The sequence below is a fragment of the Lepidochelys olivacea genome (genome assembly GCF_965140295.1).
Source record: "Lepidochelys olivacea isolate rLepOli2 genome assembly, chromosome: 2".
Taxonomy (NCBI): domain Eukaryota; kingdom Metazoa; phylum Chordata; order Testudines; family Cheloniidae; genus Lepidochelys; species Lepidochelys olivacea.
The window spans coordinates 45,109,134-45,131,003 of record NC_140412.1 but is presented as its reverse complement, the minus strand read 5'-3'; the positions used below and the strand labels follow the sequence as shown (position 1 = coordinate 45,131,003).

At 42.4% G+C, this 21,870-nt stretch overlaps 1 protein-coding gene across 1 annotated transcript in view; it reads right to left on the bottom strand.

Annotated features, from left to right (window-relative positions):
* The window catches only part of TRIQK (triple QxxK/R motif containing), an 81,734-nt gene extending 70,657 nt beyond the window's left edge, over positions 1–11,077 (bottom strand). Inside the window, exon 1 of the mRNA XM_084619111.1 lies at positions 10,533–11,077. The gene's annotated coding sequence lies outside the window, so the exon portion shown is untranslated. The remainder of the gene's footprint in view (positions 1–10,532) is intronic.
* Positions 11,078–21,870: the final 10,793 nt, after the last annotated feature.

The following is a 21,870-nucleotide window of genomic DNA, read 5'->3' as shown; positions in this document are numbered from 1 at the left end:
GCAGAGGGTTTTAATGCCTCCCATTGTGTGGCAGTTAGCCTTGTCGATGTACAAACTACAAACAAAACACTGTTTTTATACCTGCTCTAGAGGGGCAATTATCTATTTGAATACAGATCAGAAGCATCTCTCAGAACTGGAAGATGGAAAGAATGCCAATGAATGAAGACAACATGGCTAACATATTAATATTACTCATTTTCAAGATCTTTATTTTAAATTTACCTTAAATTCTATAGTTTTCCATTAAAATATATAAAATCAGATAATATTGTATATATGGTTTTCATCATCACACAACACAAAAATGAAGAACTGGTGGGGGGTTCTCTCTGAAAGAAAAATTATATGATATATATGAGTACATGTGATATTTAATGCTAACTTTTTTTTAAATAATGTGACCTATTATATACGGTATTTGATATATATAAGTAGCATTAAAAGCAAACACAGAAGCTGTACCATGTTGATTGTGATTTGAGGGTAGATAAGGAGAGCAAAGGCATTTGTCACTCTTATACAACATGAAAATAAAGCATGCACCTTTTACTGTGCAAGTTAAAAGCTTATTGAGTCAAGAGGAATGACTAGAATCAATTATTTCTTCTGCCTCAGTGATTCAAGATATCAACAGCAAACAGTCTGCAGTATGGTTGAATATAGGCACTTTCATTCCCTCTTTGATCCTTCACATCCACGCCTTCATCTTTCATTTCCTTTGATGAACTAGGGAATCATTTAAATTAAAACTACCATGCTATAGGGTCGTACACCTCAAATTTCAAAATTAACTACATTCTTCTGAGCACTCTAGTTATAATAACTTAAGATTTTACAATTCATGTATTTAATAGAGAATTATGTTGTTTCACTGGTATCTCACTCCATGGTATCAAAAATGTTATTTTGCTCTGCTCAAGTATTAACTAAGGGGCAGCACAACTCTCCCTACTCTGCTAAAAACCAAGGATAACCCTGTCTTCTCCCTTTCCCCAGCTTACGGAAGTGCAGCACATTTCCCCTCTCCCTCCCAATTTTTCCCACGCTGGGGTCCCAACAGGTCAAAGTTTAGTTTGCTTGGGTGCAAACTTTAAAATGTTTGGATTTAAGTGTAAGCTTCATTCTGAATTTCCTGCATTTAGAATGTTTGATTTGGGGATAGTTACAATTTCCCTTTAACAAACTGATCCTGAATTACTGGTACGTATTCTCAATCTTAACTTCATTTTAAGATAGCGATTGTCCGGGATAGTGGAAGGAGAAGTGAGAATCTCAGTAACTGGACCTTCCCACCCTGGCAGCCCACCATAAATTGGAGGCTGGGAGACCTGGAGAAAATACCAAAATAAATAAGGCCACTGCTCAAAAGCTAGAAGTCAGACAAATTTGTTTCTTTGGCGAATCCTATCACCACAGTATGATGCAATGTCAAATCACCACCAAGGTCATAATGATCAATAAAACTGGTGACCAACCTTTCCTATTTTGATATTCTTTAACCACTGTCTCACTTTGTACCTAGAAAAAAAACGGGTAAAGGCTGAAAGCAAGTTACAAATGACAGAAGCAAATAATATTTCAATACACATGGAGATAACTGTAACACTTCAGCAAAACTGAATTATTAGTTCCATTCTGAAAACTAGTCTTTGAAAGGATTTAAAAGGTAACCTTTCCAGCCTATGTTCAGAATGAATATTTTTCCCCTCTCTTTGAAACTACCACAACTCAATAAATATTAAATAAACTGATTTATGAATGAAAAAAAGTTTCATGCTCCTTTGTTGCGCCTCATGTTGTATTTGTTATTCAGGAAAGTGAATTAGCTTATACAAATATTTTAGTCAGAGTAAAAGAAATAATAAATGCACAAATAGTTTTAATTTGGATTTTAAAAAAAAAACTGATTAAAAACACCATAACCTGTTAGGGTATGTCAAAACAGCAACTAGGCAGAGTCCACCTCGCAGGATCCCAGAGCTCAGGCTCCAGCCCAAACCCGGAAGTCTACTCAGCAATGAAACAACCCAAGCCCCAAGAGCTCGAGTAGGCTGGCACAGGCCAGCCACAAGTGTCTAGCTTCTGTGTAGACATACCCTTAATGTTCTCAAATGGAGATCAGAAGACAAAATGAACATACATATCCTAATCCAACATTCTTCTGTAAATTTTTCTTTAATTTTGGCTATGAGAAACGAAGATGTAATTCTACTGGATTCTCCTCCCAGATGTAAAATTAAAACGTTCAGCTGATCTTAGGTCCTCCACTCAAAGCTCCAGTCATAATCCCAGAATAATTCAATTAAAGTTACATATCAAAATTGGACCAAATCCTTTGCATGGACCAATGGTCCACTGAAGATACAAATGCTGGTAACTAGCAGAAAAAGTAGCAACCTGCTTACTTTATAACAACAAAAGCCCTGGCCTCACTTTAGTGCTGCATGTTTTCACTATTTTGTGCTGCACAATTTCAACCGCATTTGCTCAAAACCAACAGTAGCAAAAGGTGGCATTCTGAAGGCTTTTTGCTTATATCCTGCATTGCAGCTGTGCATGCACTTACTATCGGCCTATTGGTCTAGACATTGCTAAACTTTACCATTGTTAGTTTGAACTGTCATGCTTGGTATTTCTGATATTTTTGAATAGGTCAAAAAGTGGGAGGTGCAGCATAGGAGTCACCTATCTTAGCTGTACACCCTCTGGGGACTGCCTCGTGCCATGGATCAGAGAGACAGGACTTCAAAGTTTTCGAGATGTAGCTAGGAAAATTTTAGCTAAATTTGGTATAACATGACTATCTCCTAACTGGATTAAGGTCTGTCTAACTCTGTTTTTAAAACCATGACCATGTATTACCTTCCCCGTTATATATATACAACTTCCACCAACATTTCAGTCAATGCTATAATAATTAAAATATATTAGAATACTCTGTAGGCATAATAGCTGGGATCATGACTAGGGTCCTACCAAATTCACAGTACATTTTGGTCAATTTCACGGTCATGGATTTAAAAAATCATAAATTTCATGATTTCAGCTATTTAAACCTGAAATGTCACATTGTTGTAATTGTAGGAATCCTGACCCAAAAAGGAATTGTGGCGTGGTCACAAGGTTATTATAGGCGGGGGTTGCGCTACTGCTACTCTTACTTTTGCGCTGCCGCTGGCGGCTGTGCTGCCTTCAGAGCTGGGCAGCTGGAGAGCAGCGGCTGCTGGCAGAACTGCCGCCAGCAGCAGTGCAGAAGTAAGGACGGCATGGTATGGTATTGCTACCCTTACTTCTGTGCTGCTGATGGCAGGGCGCTGCCTTCAGAGCTTGGCACCTGGCCAACAGCTGCCCCTCTCTGGCTGCCCAGCTCTGAAGGCAGCACAGAATGGTGGCAATGCTGTGACCCCCCCTAAAATAAGCTTGCAACCCCCCTGCAACTCCCTTTTTGGTCAGGACTCTCAATTTGAGAAACACTGCTTTCCTCTGTGAAATCTGTATAGTATAGGGTAAAAGCACACAAAATACCAGATTTCACGGGGGGAGACCAGATTTCACCATCTGTGATGCATTTTTCATGGCCGTGAAATTGGTAGGACCCTAGTCACAACCCAATACGCAGTTCTGTATTTGATTTCTGGACCTCAGACCAGTTAGCAATGGGAAAGTTGGGACATTTGTGAAAGCGAAACCTTCAGTCTCTACGATGCGAGCATTTAATGAGGTGCTACAGGGACAGGAAGATCTTTTCAGAAGCCATAGCCCAAAATAAAATAGTCCACTTTAACATCCTGGGTGCACTTCTCTAAACATTAGAAGTTAGCTCACACCCTTGGCTGGCGACAAAAGGAGAACATGTGCTTCAATATTACCATAAGGTTTTATGAGAGGGGGAAAAATACAGTGTCCAAAATATAGCCTTACAGTTTCTACATACAACAAAGAATACCAGGGTATTCAATAATATAAATCTAGGCCAGCTTGCATCAGAGCAAATAAATGAACAGATAAAATACAATACCAATATGAGAAATCTAACAAAGGCTACTCTCTTCCTAGTACTATCATTTTGTTCCACCACTACTACACCCTATGTCCTATTACCCTGTAAGCAGGCTTGAAGAGCAGAGAAGAGCTATATCAATTTTGTGTAGGAGTTTAATTACAGTTGTTTCCATTTTATTGCAGGATTATGAGTGTGTAATGCTACCCCTCCACACACAGAAACACACACCCCTTTGCTGAGACCTTAGCTTTACTACTCTGATGGGCTTTCATACAGCTGTGTTAATTAAAATTGATACAGTAACTCCTCACTTAACGTTGTAGTTAAGTTCCTGAAAAATGTGACTTTAAGCGAAATGATGTTAAGCGAATCCAATTTCCCCAGAAGAATTAATGTAAATGGGGGGGTTAGGTTCCAGGGAAATTTGTTTTTTGCCAGACAAAAGGCATTATATACATTTTAAACAAGCAATTTAATACAGGTACTCTACTACAGTTGGGAGGTGCCCCCACCTTACCCCACACAGGCATAGCCTACTGGCACTGCAGGCAATGAAGCAGCCAAGGAGACTGAAGGTGCCGTAGGCTAGCAGAAGCACCTTGCGCAGCAGTAGCGGCAGCTTCCCAAGCACAGGCACCAACTTTGCCAGGGGCTGGAGGTCTCAAACATCGGCCCGCCCACTCCGCAACTTCCCCCAAGCTCCGACCCTTAACCCGCTTCCTCTCCTCCCCGCTCCACCTCCTCCCCCTTTAGGAGGAGGGGAGGAAAATCACTAGTCAGGTGCTCAGGGAGTGGCTGAAGAGGTAAGATGCAAATGTTAGTCTAATTTTTTTGAAAAACTGTGAAGCAAAGTAGTGAGCTCATTTGTACCAGTATGTCAATACAAAGAATGTTCTTCTAGCTACCAACTATTTCATGGCAGTGATGGTGTCTGAGCTTTTGACAACAGACCGATAGATTTGCTGCAGACTGTGGATGCACTGAGCTCTTTCCTGTAGGAGTACAGAAACATACTGTTCCTTAGCCTTGAAAATTACTTAGGGAAATGGTGCAAATTCTATAAAGTCCTTCTATGGTCAAGACATAGAATTTAACAGTCTGTACAATACACATTTTCTGTGTACAGTAAGTGGCAGAATGCAAGTGCTCTGAATTCTTGACTATTATTTTGTTCTGCATATATGGTTATGTTTTAGCACTCTACCCACATTTACATCATAATTTCCATGGATATATATAAACTCAGAGAAAGACAAACAGTTTCTCTTTACATGTAGAACTGGAAGAATTCATCCAACAGCTTTGCTTTGTAAATCATTTCAGGTCTATTCTATTAAAGCCATAAAGGATATTAGCAAGTGCACTGGGACCTTTTGTACGAAATTATTATGCTTTGTTACTTTAAGAGGCTACTAATATTATTTAATCTCATGGAATACTTAAAAAAAGCAACTTCCAATTTAAATTAAATTTTCATCTTTAACTAATGGCTACACGCTGATTTTCCAGATATTCCTATACCTATCTGGCCTAGTGATTTTCTGCATTGCTTTCCTAATTAGATATCAAATCATCTTGTCCTATCTTTCTCAATAAATAGATGACAAGTAAGTTAATTACAGTAGTCAGAGGGTGCAGTGTTCACTCTTCCCTCTGAAAATTACAGAAAGATCTGTTTATAATGTTCATAATAGTTACATTTGAATAGTATATGCAAAAAACCCCATATGAATACAACATTTAAACTGGGGGTCTGATCCTCAAGATGGTGAAAATCTGAGTAGCTCTGTTGAAGTCACAGCAATTCACACCAGCCAAGGATCTGACTCTCAGATTTCAATCAAACAGAAGTTGGAGAGTGCACATACACATTATAGCAGCAACTTCCATTACACATTCACAAACAATGTAAGGAGACCTGCTATGCATGAGCCTCTACAGCATTAGAAAGAAATCACCAGCCTGGCAGCCTTCTCATCCGGTTCAACTGGGAACCACATGAACAGGCATAACAAGTTCATGGGGTAGAATATGGACATATCAAGACCCTCAGGCCCCCTCCCAAGAGCAGCAACTGAAGGCAGAGACAGCAAATCAGGGCCTTACAGCCAGCAAATTCTAAGCCTACCCTCCCAGAAGAGGCTTCACAGTTCACTGACTTTGTAATTCTCTCTACTCTGAATCTTGAGAGGTCTATTTTTCCCCTCAATTACCATAGGCTCTTGACACCCTCTTCATTTCACACCCTCTTAACTATGCAAACCTCCATCTGCCCAACCTTACTCTCCCTGGTTATTATGTGTGTTACCCTCCTTCTCCTTCCCCTCACCCACTTCTTTTCCCATTCTATCTCCCTCTCTTTACTCACTCCCTGATTATGCCTCCCTCTTCTCTTCCCCACTTCAGTCCAACCGCAGCACCACAACCAAAACCCACTCTCTAGAAGGCAGGTCCTCACTTGGTGTAACTCAGTATAGTTGAATAACTAGTCAAAATTCACATTTCCTAATTTTGTGAGTGCTTGACTTTACAACCTTAACGTTCTTTTAATGCAGCCTTTTGGATGTAATTTCCTAAGTTTTTAAAGAAGCAAATTTCAAAAACAGAAATTCTATCAGGTAGCATCATATTCATACACACATGGGTCATCAGCAGGGCTGGAACTTTTAGATCCAGTACACACCTCTAACTCTTGAGACAGTGTAACGGACAGGAGTAGTAAATTGTCAGTCTCTATGTAGACCAGCCACTAGGGGGAATGAGAGACACACTTTGCCAGTGGGGTTCAAAGCATGGAGGCATTAGAGATTCTCATCACAACAGATATAAGATTTTTTTTAACATGGGCAAAGCAGCATATTTTCCTCTAATTTTGTTCTCAGAAATGGCTCAACCTTATGTTGAAGTCTTACAAAAAAAAAATAATAATCAGCCTGAAGTAGACATCACACATGGAAAATTTCAGTCCAAACAGGTACAGTTTAGCAAAGTTATAAGCAACTGAAAACAGGGTTTTGCCAATGGAAAGAGTCAGGCAACCTTAATGACAGGTGGCAGTAGCAATTCAACCTATAATGAATTTAATGTTAAAGTTGAGATTTCAAAAGTCAGAAAATTAAATATGCCTGTTGGGCATACTGGGCATATGATTTCCAATTTCTGTCATACATATCGCAAGAAAGAAACAATGCTGTTTTCTAAGTAGGTACCATTGTTACATACTCACCTCTCAGAGTAGAGCTGCACTTTAAGGTGAGATTTGAACAGAGCTGAAGATATGTAGTATACTGAACACAGAAATGCAGCGGCCGTTTAAAAACAAACAGCATTTAAAACAGGAAGTGAAGAATAACAAAGTCACTTGAAATTGTAGTGGAGACAGAGTGAAGTCAATGGGACTAATCAATACAGGAAGTTAACTATGAGAAGCAATTATCATGGGCCCAGTTATCTTTTTTTCCTTATTTATACCAAATAGCACAACCCAAGAGAAAATGATGATTGAAACTTGGAAATATTTTACACTTTCCATCTGATCAGTATTCCCACTATATTAAAAATTGAACTAACAGAGCAATGTTTGTATAATTCAGAATGTAAAAGGTTTTTTTTAAATAGATTCGAATGGAATTACACCAGGATTTTGCCCATTAGTTAGAAGACACTAACCCACAGACAGCACTCCCTACAGCAGATAACAAATTGGCCTATATGAATAACAATGTCTTCCTTGTTTAAGATATTGTCCTTTCTGGTCTACCTTATGGACCTCCTCTTCCCACTGCCATTCTCTATATTTATCTAGCATCCACCTTTAATCTGTCCCTTCTCTCAAACTTTTCACTTCTGGTGCAAGAACTTTCTCTGATGTAGCTTCTGCCATCTGGAACAATCTTACTGTATCTATTCAATTTGCCAGCTCTTCATCTATTTTCTAATTTAATGTTATCACTTCTTTTCCGACTATGCGTCCTTATTCCTCTTTACCTCTTTTGTTGGACTTAGACACTGCATGGTGATGAATTAATAATACTATCACTGTTCTATGTTTGAGATTGCAAGCACAATACAGCAGGGATCACGTCTTCTTTGTTTTGTATAGCACCAAGCACAGTTTTGACACTCAAATAAATAATAATTTATTCACATACTGTTCTGCATTTAGCTCTGCAAAGTTTCCTGGGATATATAAGCTATGCAAAATAAAGTTGCATAGTACAACTGGAATAGATGGTTAGCAAGGTAAAAACAAGCAAAATAATACTAAAGTTGATTGCTAAACCTATTGCTTAAGGAAATCCAGAAGAAATGTAAAACAAAGAAATTAGCATCCTCCATTTTAAGAACGCCTGGGGTAAATGTTTAGTCAATCCTCTGAATTATAGTGGTAGGGCTACATGCAGCTAGTGTAACAAAAGCACCTGGGGTGCCATGACATTTTCTCATGACCTGCAAACATAATTCAAACTGAAAGAGTAAAAATGTATCTCTAATCATAGGCAGTTGCAGACAATTTTAGGATACTAAGGCTGCATTCATGTGTGTCCTTCCTAAGAAAACACATGCTAGGGCTTTTTCTTCTTCTTTCAGCCTTTGCCACAGACCACCTAGGTTTGTCATTACATGAAACAAAGTCCCTTTATGAATGGCAAATGACATTTAATTTCATTCCTTAGACTGGGTTTCTGTCTCATCTTCAGTATTAGAAAAATAACTACTCACTCATTCACATGTCAAAGAATATTTCAACACCAAAACTGCATATTAAAGAGCAATAACATGAACTGTGTTTCTTCATCTTCTCTACCAACATTTCCATGCTGTTTATACAGTTAGTGCACAATACTGCAATGATATATGAGATCATCAGTATGGTGATGTGAAAATAGTTTCAGTGTCTGTGATTGATAAAGTGTGGAGGTATTAAAACATTAAAAAAGTTAATCTTTGTAATAATCTCCTGAAAAGTTTTTTATATTAATTTAAAGCATTGATCATTTTAATATTTAATCATTGCAGACTTCATTTGAAATTAAGGTATCCATAGCACTAAAAAGCACTTTTCATTTTAAAAAATGATCGGTCGTGTATCCTTCATATAATTCTCTTCATTTTTTTTTACTTAGTAAAAATAGGGAACCAGTTAGCAAATGAAACATTATTTATAAGAGAATACCCAAAACATTTTCGACAGGGATTGTGCCAGAACATATACATTTCTGTAGTTTCACAGCAGAAAACACAATCTTGTTTCTCAGAAGTACATATGTACTATGGTGTATGTATGTTGGTTTTTGTTGTTGTGTTGGTTACTGGAGGATTTGGGGGGGGCAAGGGAAGTAGAGATAGCCAGCGTGGGTGAGACCTACACTATTTGCACACCACTTTCTTTATATGACTCATTCAGATATTTTATCTGTGATAGAATAGGGAACCAGGGCTGTCCACTATGGTACTCGCCATTATAATCAGACTTTCCCTAGAAATACTCTTTGAAACATTCACCATCCTAACTTCAAGGAAAGTTCATAAAGGCACTGCAAGATATCCTATTATAAAAAGCGTATTCTCTGTAATTAGGAACTTCTGTTGCATAGTAAAATATTTTTGAGTGGTTAATATGAAAAGATATCCCAGACAAACAACCAAAAAACTTCCTAATTCCTTTTCTGGGGAAGAGGGAAGATTTTAACCACAATTCAGTGTAAACTTGGGGGGTGAGGGGTGTCAACAATTACTTTGGATCAACAATTACTTTGATTCACTCTTTCTCCTCCATATCACAAAGCTAACGATCTGGCATGTTGTGCTTGAGAAGCTCCAGAATGAAAGACCGAAGAGCTTCAGTTCAGAATATAAATAATTTGTCAGAGGAGTATTTGGGAATTTGCATGATGCATGCCCCAATCCTAGCTCAAGTTAATGTTATTAGTCCCTTATTTTCAATAAGCACTAAACTCACTCAGGATTTTGTATAAAGATATATATCTGGCTTCAAATTACAATTTGCCACCATCAGTTTTGCAACCAGAGCTGTGGAGCAGCTAAAAAACAATAAATTAAATGTGATAAATGAATTCATGATTTGACACCTGGGCTGCTCCTATCACAAGCAGTTCATGGATAGTAAGTAGTATTTAATATTGAACTCCATGAAAATAAACAAACTTACTTTCACTGGGAGATATATTACCAGGTTCAGTAGTATTCTCCATTTAAATAAAAACAATCTGACTCAAAGCACTATATCCTTAAAGCACTTTAAATTTTTGAAGTTTTCTGTTTTCAGCAACGAAATAGTCATTTAAGACTATTTAAAGTCCAATTTTGAGTGGCCTTGTTTCGACTGAGCAGGCTCACATTAATAAATCAAAATGCTAAGAGAATTCACTATTTGGTAAGGAACAAGGATAGAGGGGAACAATGGCCATTTCCCAGAAATGCAGAATAACTCCCAGCAGAATGATCAGTTGCCAAAGCGAGCCTTGTTCTTCATCTTCCTTGTGTTCATGTTTAAAATACTGACCTGGGGCGGTGTTATATCTCTGAGAGCTCCACGTAGGCACAAACCACGTCCTCCTAGGAGGGTAAATTGGGCTGATTCGAGATCAAACGCAATCATGCCAACCCCAGCGTCTGCCAAGGAGCGTCTTTGGGGAACAAACCCCTCCTGCCCCGTAGGGCCTAGCACGCTTTGGGGAAGTGAAGTGACTCCTCAAAGGGGCTCGTTGGCAGAGAGGCAGCTAATTCGTTGTAAGCATCAGCCACTGCTGCAGCCCTCAAAGGCCCCCGTCGCCAGCTCCAGAGCCCGGCGGGGAGGAGCCGGGACCAGAAGGGACGGCTCCGCACAGGGCACTGCCCACACCTGCTGCCTCCAGCGCTGAGCCGCCCTGCCTGCCCCGGCCGGAGGGAGTTACGGTGAAGGCGGGGTGCGAGTGTACAGGGACAGGCCGCGGGGCTAGGGTGACACAAGTGCAGGCTGTGGGCTCGCTGCACCCCCGAGGCAGCCTAGCCCCGATCCGTTCCGGGCACTCCACGCACCACCCCCTAACTGGCACCATTTCGCCCAGGGCCTCTCCCGCCCGCAACCAAAATGGCCGCCCCGAGCAGAGAGCCGGGGAACGTCACTTCGCCTAGATTGGCAGCGCACCTGGACCAATCGCGGCAAAGAGAGTTCTGCTCGACCAATGAAGAGAAGGCAAAGGTGGAAGAGGGCGGGCCACCGAGGACGCGGGCCACGCCCGTGCGATGATCCGCTAACGGCGGCCGCACGCGCTGGTCCGAGACCGCCGGGTGAGGCGACAGCCCTGGGGGAAGCGCAGTGACAAGGGCTGCGGCTGGGCCGGAGCGCCCTAACAACGTCAGCAGCGGCTCGGTACCTCCTGGGCTGAGCGGGCGAGCTCCGCCTCCTCCTGCCGTCGCTGGGCGGACTTCTCGGGCCAGGGCCTCCCGCGCCGCCCCCACCCAGCCACTGGAACAGCCTCCCCCTGCCGCCGCGGGCGAGCCCAGCCGCCCCACCCCGGCCTGCGAGGGCAGCCTGGCGGTGGCGGGCTCCAGCGTCCGCGGCCCAGCCGCAGAGCTAGGCGGGAGCTGCGGGCTTCTGGGTCCCGTTGGGGACCCCAGCCCCCCTGTCCGGCCTCTCGGGGCCCTGCCGTTGGACACGCGCCTCCAGGGCAGGAGCGGGCTCCCCACCAAGGGAGCAGCACCTGCGCTCGCACGCTTGGCAGGTGCCTGTTCCGAGCCCTGTGGAACACGTGGCCTCTTCGTGAATTAGATGGGTCAGTGCTTTGTACTTTATTCTAGCCGTAAGGTACCTTGCACCTGGATGTCTAAGCAGTGCTCGCCTACCTGCCAACTCTGCCTGTTTACGAGGGATCATCCCTATTTTTTACACAGTTCTTGCTGTCCAATGTAGTTCAAAGTCATCCATATTTTTCTTTGCTAACATCCTTATTTATAGCTTTCTGGTGGTGGCAGGTATGTATCTGTTGTGTTTATTATACAAACTGGATAGAACTATAAATACAACCTCCTCCATTTCTCCCCAAACAGGTCAGCCTGATCAAAAAGCCTATTTCACTGGCATGTTAGTTGATATTCTGGCAACAGAAATTAGGAATCTGTCACAGTTACGCCTGTTACTATTTTGTTTTGTTTTTATTATTGGCATAGTGCCAATAGTGCTAGGTCTTTTCAAATGTATTTGCTTTGTTTTGACATAAAACAATAAAGAGCACCCACACTCAGGCTCTGAGCACCCCACCAGTTATTTAAAATTACAAAACCAAATACACAGTTCAGTCAATTCATAATCCAGTGCTACCACTCCTGTACATGAACCTCTACTTCAGTCTCCTGCACACAGAAAATCAAGGTTTTAAAACTCAGAGATTCTAAGATCAGAAGGAACCATTGTGATTATCTAATCTGCCCTCCTGTACTGCACAGACCATAGAATTTCTCCTAGTAAATCCTGCAGCAAGTTCAGTAACTTGTGGTTGAATTAGAATGTATCCTTTTTTAGAAGGACATTCAATCTTGACTTGATGCTGATTTATTTACCTCTGTGGAGACCACTATATGCCTTTTCTGTTTACAATTCCCATGCCAACAATAACTGGCTTCTTTGAACATAGGTAGCTCACTTAATATGCTGTTAAGTTTCTTTTACACTTTACTGTCCATGTTCAATGTAGCTTAATTACATCTTTTATTCTGGGAAAGGTCTATGTACTGTACAGGAGGTCAGAGTAGATGATCACAGTGGTTCCCTTCTGACCTTAGAATCTATGAATCTGCTGCTGGCACTATGAATAAATTTCATAACTTCTGTATATTTAAAATCTCCACTACAATATTTCATTAACTTATTTTTCATTTAATATCCTTAATTGATAAGGAGCCACGAGTGCACATTTAAACTGAAAATATTTGAATATTTGAGATACAGTTAAACCCAGAGAATGTTTGTGCAATTGCACATCCAAATACAGTATGTATGTACAGTACATGGGATCATATGCACATATACTGTATGGTTACTTGATTTTGTAAGTACTGAAACAATCAGTAGAAAATAAGCACATATGGGCATCTGAACCCAGGCACCTTGTTACATGGTTCTGAGTGATCTGAAATAGTGCTGAATACAGTTTGTCCGTGTCTGAACATGCAGCTAAATTGTGTTCAGCGTATTGGTGATGCCCATTTTCACCAGTGGATCATTTTTTCCAAATGTAGACAAATTTTGTGTGTTCCCAGCAGCTTCAAAATAAAGATTTGCTTTTAACTTAGATAATTTTTTCACTTCCAGGTCTGAGAGACACAGACAAGGTTTTCATCTCAAGGCCAAAAGACATCTGTGTCATGTCTTCATTGGAAGGGACTTACATTACCCATTGACAATTTTTTCACGATCTTCAACTTCTCTTTCCTTATACAGGCCCCTGTCCTTCTAAGGAAACTGTCTGTTTCTATTGTCCAGGTTTGTTCTCCTGTGAAACAGGCACCTAAAATAGTTAAAAGTTTAGAAGTGTAGTTTAAGATTTTCGGATGAGAAGAGTAGCACTGGGTAGTTTCCTGTATTTTGTAGAACGCCAAGCAGGCTGGTGGGAGTGTGTGTGTCCAGGGGCAACTGAAGTCCAAATTCTGTCTCTTGACACTTCACAGATACCATTTCTGAAAAAGTATCCCACACTGATACCACATCAATACTAAAAAGAAAAGGAGTACTTGTGGCACCTTAGAGACTAACAAATTTATTAGCCTATAAAAGGGCAAGAAGTATTGTCATTTGAGTTTCACACTATACATCAGTTTGATGCCATACCCATTAAGTATGTGGATGTACCAGAAATAGCTTTAAAATTTGCAGATTTGTTACTGAAGAAATCCCTAATTTGTACTTCATCTCAGTAAATTGTCATAGGTCAAATCTGTTTTAAAACAGACATCTACAGTCCTGATTAGGAATAAGATAAAGTACCTGTAGGTTGATACTGTTTAATTAAAAATACATGTTATCCTAACTCCCTAACAGTATAATTACCATCTCTATTTAAATCCTTGTGCTTTTTTACTTTTGTTTCTAAAACTGGGTTGGCAGTGGGGGAATTTTTTAGTGATGATGAAAAATTCTATATTCATAGGCCTAGAAACTGAAATCCTACATGAATGGAACATCTACACTCTAGACAATTACAGAACAAGTTTCTCTACCCCACCCCAATCCACCAGTGTTTCTCACTCCTGATCTGGAGGATAAAGGTAATTCTGACTCCATGCCCTTTCATTTCCTATCCTCTGCTCAGAGTCCCAACAGGGTGTCAGTCGTGATAGATGATGGTTTTGTGACATGAACACCTGTCTGTTGGGAGCTGTACAGGGACCAACTCATTTCACAGAAGCCACTGAAGAGCCATCAGATGGTAATGACTTTCAGTCCCTGTTGACCTGGGCCAATTTGAATCGGTGATCTAGGGGTGAAAGGCTCCATATTCCATTACCAGTTTTCTGAGCCATCAAGTCTACTCCATTCCGTCCCTACTACTTCTGTACAGATATATTTGATAGCATTTTTCTAAATGCTATCATCCATACGGACGTCTGCCATCATTTGTTGGTACGGTCAATCAATACCACATTAAATGTTACTTTTCAGTTTACCCTTAATTGTCTAAAGTATATGTGGAATTTCATTATTTATATTACTCTGCCATTAAATTATGCATTACAGATTAAAAGAATAAAAGTCTTGTTTACATTATTATTATTGCTCTGGCATCAACTTTTGGATTTCTGTGTAAAGAAATTAATTTCCTTTCGGAGGGGGAGAAATGGGGAATGACAAGCACTAGCTCCTGCTGCCTCTGGGACATAATTATGCTCGCAAACACAAAAATGGAAAAATCATGACCTCAACACAGTTGAGACTCTTGAAAGTTTCATCTCAGCATGAAGCTATGTTTTAATTATTATTTTTGTCTGCATTGTACAGCTTGTCAGTGCACCAACTAGAATAAGTTCTTATCCTAGTTAATTCTTCATGAGGCTTATGTCACTGGAAGATGCTTTTAATTTATTTTCTCCCCTCCCCCCACATTTAATCCAACACTGACAAAAAGGTTATCTGTAAACATTAAACAAAGGGTCTTACTGCTTTAAACTCCCCTTGACTTCAATTGACTTTGGCTAGGGCGAAGAAGTATGCTGTGGATGCATGTTTGGTAGAATTTACAAATTAAACTTTCGGTGTTTTAATGTATTAAGTTTTCTGTATGGTAGAGAAATTTTGTTTTTACCCACTGAGTTTAGACTCTACCTCTAGTCAGTTATTAGAGAGCTGTATATATATTTACTGATTCTCCCCCTAAGATTTAATGATGTCAAAATCTCTGAAGTATTATGTGATACTTTTCCTCCAATGCAATCTTTGGAATTCTAAAGCTCTTTCTACAAGAACTTATATAATTATTACACCGAAATGATATCATGGTGTATGATGTATGACAGGATTATACCTGCTGCATGTACAGTAAAAGCTTTGTTATCCAGCTTGTTGGGGGAATGGGAGGTGCCGGTTAGTCAAAAATTCTGGTTAACTAAGAGTTATACTTACTAATGGAACGATGGACTTTGGGTACAGGAGGGGGCTCAGGACTGGGGTGCAGGATGCAGGCTCTGGGAGGGAGTTTGGGTCCAGGAGGGGGTTGGGGGGCAGGAGGAGTTTCAGGGTGCCTGATCCCAGCAGGACTCACCTCAGGTGGCTCCCCATAAGCAGCGACCTGTCCCCTGCTGCTCCTAGGTGGAAGTGTGGTCAGATGACTCTCTGTGCTGCCTCTGCCTGCAGGCGCTGCCCCTGCAGCTCCCATTGGTAGCGGTTCCCAGCCAATGGGAGCTGCAGAGCCAGCAGGCAGGGCGGGGGCAGTGCACAGAGCTCCAGTGGCCATTCCTCCACCTAGGACCAGCAGGGATATGTTGCTGCTTCCAGGGAGCCACACAGAGCAAGATAGGGAGCCTGCTGGCCTCAGGCCAACTGGACTTCTAATGGATATCAGAAATGCTTGTTTCTAGAGCTTTCCGGTTGGTAAAATGCCAGATAACACAGCTTTTACTGTACTTAGATAATGCCTTGATGTATAACATATTTGGAAAAACTGAAATTATTTTCCATGTGGTAGCTTGTGTTAATATTTCAAAAGCAATTAAATATAAGAGGAAAAAATAAAACTTACAAGACTTGTCATTTAATATGAGCTCAGTTTGAGTTATTGTTTCAAAAACCTGGTTGCTAAGCGGCAACGTAAGTTACCTATTACATTTAAAAAAACAAGGTTGAAATCCTGGTTCCACTGAAGTCAACGGAAGTTTTGCCACAGATTTCTTTGGGTCCAGGATTTCACCCCAGGTACTAAAAAGCAAGAAAATAAATAAGTCTGGATATCATGCCCACCTTTATCTAACTTTGGGTTTCTGTAGCTCCCTTCAACTTACTAACACATTTTCGTCAAATATAAATAAATATGTAATCACAGTATAATTGTAGCTCAGACCCATTGAGTATTATTTACTATTGTTAACTTTATTTCTGTATCAAAACATTTTCTTTTAATAGATACTTGTAAAAGGAAAATATCAGTTATATATACACACACAGATAAAAACTGTTAAAAGAATACTAGTAAGGTTGCAAAGTCAAGCACTGAAATACTAGAAAATTCCAGATTTAAGATTGCATGTGCAACCTTAAGTCAGTCCCCTGTGTATATGCATTATGATAGTCATTAATCACATGCTATTTTTTCCACAGGACCACCTCCTCATTCAGTACACAGGATAGCTCATTCAATGAGTATTCAATATTTTATTTTATTTTTGTTTTTCAGTGTGTTGGCCCCATGCCTTATTTACTGCATACTGTTGAAACCCAGCTCTGAAAACCGAGTAATATACTCATCATCTTTTCCATGGCACTCATCATTAGTCTCTGAATGCTTCACAAACATAAATATGTCTTAATAACCTGAGGCGAGGGACTGGGAGCTGAGGCATAGAATAAAGTCAAAAGTTTCCACTAATTTTGCATGCCCAATTTGAGATGCCTAGGACCTGATTTTTCAGAGTATTGAGTGTTATACAGCCCTTTTTGTTTAAAGCACAGCTCTCATTGACTTCAGGTGCAGCTGTCAGTACTCAGCACTTTTGCAAGTCAGATTCCAGGGTATCAAGCTGGACACCCAAAAAATGAGGAACATGCAATTAGTGACCTATGAAAAGTTTGTTTTAATTGACTTGCCTAGTATCACACAGGAACTCTGTGGCAGAGGTTGGGATAGAATCTAATTATCCAGGTCAACATTCAACTGCCTTAACCATGAGACTGTCCTATCTCTTTTTGCAATCTCCTGGCTCATTCACTACCCACCTTCCAACTTCTGCAACAAATAAGGCTGGGGTTCTACAGATAACAGCCCCCTTTATTACACAACCTGATTTATCCTGTCCTGGTCCCTTCATTTCAGGCTCAGAGGCACAGCCCTGCATAGATACAAAATTTGTATCCGCATCCAATCTGCAAAAATGGTCAGCGAAGAGATAGATTAAGATTTATTGGGGCCCTGGGCACAAATAACTTTTGGGCCCCCCATATCTGCCTCACCATGAGGCCCTGCTCCTCCTCTCCCCTGAGGCCCTGCCCCTTGGCCAGGCCAGAAGCCAGAGCCAGGCAGGGAGACAGATTGTTGCAGAGAGCCCAAGGGTGCTGGAGCTTTTGTAAAAGTGGGGAAGGTCAAGACCAAAGTGGCAGAGGAATCCTCCCTCATCACCCTGGGCTCTGCTCTCTCCCCTGCCCCCATTCCCCTGAACTCCTTTCCATGGCCTTGCACTCCAGGCCCATCTCATTTCTTGCCTCTTGACCATAGTGCCCGCCTGTAAGGCCAGCTCTATGTTCACCTTATTTCCAAACTCCACTTCCTTCATGGATTGGCATCAGGATACACATACCAAAATTAAAACTCCCAGGCTTCTAAAACAGCAGGCTACTAGCATTAAGATTGACACTACTGGCCAAGATTCATGCTCTCAGTATATTAAAATGCACCCAACAGGGCCATAATGACAGAATTTACATTACAGAGACAAGGTGGGTGATGTAATGTCTTTTATTGGACCAGCTTCTGTAGGTGAGAGAGACAAGCTTTTGAGTTTACAGACCTGAAGAAGAGCTCTGCATAAGGTTGGAAGCTTGACTCTCAGCAACAGAAATTGGTCCAGTAAAAGATATTACCTCACCCACCTTGCCTCTCTAATGTCCTGGGACCAATAGGGTTACAATAACAGTGCATACAAAAAGAGAGGATTCAGAGTAACAGCCCAGAGTGACCATCACACCAGGGCACTATTTTCAGAATTCATATTCCTAGCATAGTGTCATTACACCAGGGCACAAGCAATACCAGCACAAAGAAATACATATAGCATGGGGTGAGTGTCAAAAATTCACGGTACAAGCACACTGGGATCCACACAGCAGGACAGCACTGGCAGAAAGCATGCTCACAATATAGTGGGGATGCACTCAATCTCTGAGTGTAAGAGCGTTCAGCTAAACACAAGGGCACTTGCAAACAGCTGTACTAACAGCAGGAGCTACACTACTGGCCCTGTAGGAGTTGCATGTCAAGACGCTAACTCACAATCTGAGAGCAATGGGATCCAGGCACCAGGTCTTTAGTACCAGAATTTGTACTCCCAGAATACTGGGATGGAATTATAGAAATTAGAGGACAAAAAAACCCTCTGTGATCATCCCATCTTGGTTCCTCTCCCAGCAAATGCTTTGTCCAGTCTCCTTTTAAAAGTCCCAAGCCTGGGGATTTCCAGCCCTTCCCTTGGGAGATTGTTCCACAGCCTATGACAGAAATTACACTGCCAGGAAGGTTTCCCCGATAGCTTTGCATTTCCCCCTCTTAATTTTGTCCTGTTACTCAGAGTACTGGTTTGTGCAGAGCAGGGTAATAGTCTTAGGAGTCCCCTTCTGAGCAATGTGAGAGCTGCACGCCAGCCCCAGCCAGGGGGATCCTCACCTCCACGATCTTGGTGAAAGGTGTCTGTTTCACCAGATGGTGGAGGGAGAACCCTGGGCTCTGGAGAGAGGATGTACGTGGGGTGGTGTGCAGACATGCTTGGCTTCGTGCAGGCAGTTTAAACTGTGACAGAGAGGAGGCCCAGGTGAGTGGGGGGAGGGGGCTCTGGGTGTGTCCCCATGGTGTTGCCGGCACCCAGTGCCAGAGGCAAACAACAGCAGGGGTTCGTTGCCCGGTGTGTGTCACCCAATAATCACAACGGGGTGGAGAAGCGGAAAAGTTTATTTGAAGCTTCAAAGAAGGTACAGGGAGAATAGAATCTCAAATCCTGCACACAGAGCAGGAAGTTACACAGACTTTTATACATCCTTTCTTCAGCATACTTATCCAATAGCAAGCTGCCCTAAGTATCCATATAGCCAGCCAATCCAGTTACCAGCTAGTTCCCTTGTTCTCTGTACCATCTATTAAACTATAGATATAAAGCTGCTTTGTTCATCGTTGTTCTGCCATATCTGCCCTGTTTGGCCTTGTTTAGTTTCAAGCAGTGTGACTTTGCAACATATTGTTGCGAAATCCCCAGCATGACTGCTGCGAGTGCCTCCGGGCGGGGGAGCCAAGGACACTTGGGCCTAGTGCGAGGGGGCTTCATCGACACTCATGGTCTTCCATCCCCTCGAGTTACCTAGTGACCATGCCCAGTGTCCCCAACAACTGAATGGGGGGATCCTGGATCCCAGTCTGTAAGGGATGTATCCTCTGGGGCAGGGGGATCCCAGGCTGTAGAGAAGGTATCCCTCTAGGGTGAGGGGATACCAGACTCTGCGCAATCGTGCACCATGTTGGGCAGGCACAGGCGGGAGGCAGAGCAGAGGCAATTGGAGGCCCCGGGATTGGGTCGCTGCACTCTGGCCCCTGCACTCAGCACTGCAGCTGCCGCAATCTCCAGTCAAAAGTTGCAAAGTCCCATCCCAGCTGCCACATGGAAAAGAGCCCGAAGGAGCTGCAGTCCCAACACTGCCTGGAGCAGAGCAAGAAAGCAGGTGCTCAGGAACATCCCCGCTCCAGCGGTGCTGCGGAGCAAGCTGCCAGGCGGCCGGGCCCTGGGGGCACCAGAGTCTGCTGGGAGAGGGCTCGGATAAGGTGGAGGGGCTGGGTCCCCCCACAGGGACCCAAGCTCCCTGGGCGGCTCTGGCTCAGCTCCGGCTTCCGGCCTGGCCAGGGGGAAGAGGAGGAGCAGGGGGCAGGGCCGCAGTCCTCATGCTCCTGGGAGCCCCCAAATGGGCCCACGCGTTAATCTGCCACTTGATCAGTGGAAATAAAGTAGACATCTGCAGATTTGCAGGGCTCTATTTGGAGGGAGGCCACTCTGATTTGCTGCATCAGGCAATAAACAGAAGCTAATTAGCAGTGTCTCGCCCAAGCCTCCTGGCAAGGGCAGACGGTAATCACAGTATGGGCTCAGACCTATTGGGCAGGTCAAAGCAATAAGGAGTCTTTGGGCTCAAGCCTTCTGACTAAGACAAGGAGTAAATATAGTCTAGGCTCTGACACCCTGAGTGGGGCAGCACAATAAGCAGTCTTTAGCCTGAGCCTTCTGGCTAAGGCAGACAGCAATCACCGTCAGTGGCTCTGGCCCTCTGAACAGGGCAGAGCAACAAGCAATTAAGCAGTCTTTTGTCTAGCCTCCTGACTAAAGGACACACGGTCTATGGGCTTGCAGCCTTCTGGGGGGGGCAAGCCACAAACAAGGCACAGGCCTTCCGGCCATCACTCAAGGGTTGGGGTTGGCAACAGTGAAGGTAGGGGGACCTGGACCCATCCTACTCCACCAGGTTCCAGCCCAGGGCCCTAACAGTGGTGGGGGACCCCACCCCTGGATCAGCAGGGATCCTACCAAAACATGCTGACTTGGAAGGCAACAGCACAACCTGACTAATGTCTGGTTCCTCTGGGCTACTTCCTATCCCAGTCCATTGGTGTGGCTCCATAGTCTGCAGGTCCTCCCACTCCTCAGGGTAAGTGGCGGACAGCAGTCAAAGTAGCTCCTCTCCACTTTTGGTCTCATCCAGGGACAGGACACCATATAGCTTGGGGTCTGGTCCAGATTCCTGCAGCAGGGTAGAAACATCTGCCTTCTTTACTGGCTCTGGTCCAATTAAGCTGAAGGGCCAGCCTTTTATATTTCCTGTCCCTCACCTCTGCTTCCAGCATGGGGGGCAGGGCCGTCTTGGTTTTGCCCACCAGGGAGAGTGTAGAGGGAGGCCACTCTGCCTCACTACAATCCCAAACCAGGTTATTCTGTGTACTTTGGGCAAAACAATATGATCATGTAATTAAGGACTGAATCATAATTAGGCTTGGCAGAATTAAAAAAAATTCTAATAATTTTGATGGGTAATATTGATGTTTATTTATAAGCATTTTTTTATTTTTATCGATTTAAATTTACACAGTTGCAGGAAATTACGGGGCAGGGGTCAGACAAAAATTATTTAATGACAGTAGATGCTGAGATTCAAAATGTTAAAGCTTTAGAACTGTTAACGAAAATTGTCAACATCACATATCAAAATATATAAAGTAAATCAAACTCTAATCCTAATACATACCCACAAGGGGGACAAATTAAGATTGCACAGGCACTTTAATTCTGGCATTTCCTAATTTGGGTGTTCTTGACTTTGCAACCTTAATAATGTTCTGTTAACATAGGTTTTTTATATGTAATTTCCTAGATTTTTAAAATAGTAAACTACAAAGACAGAAATTACATCATGT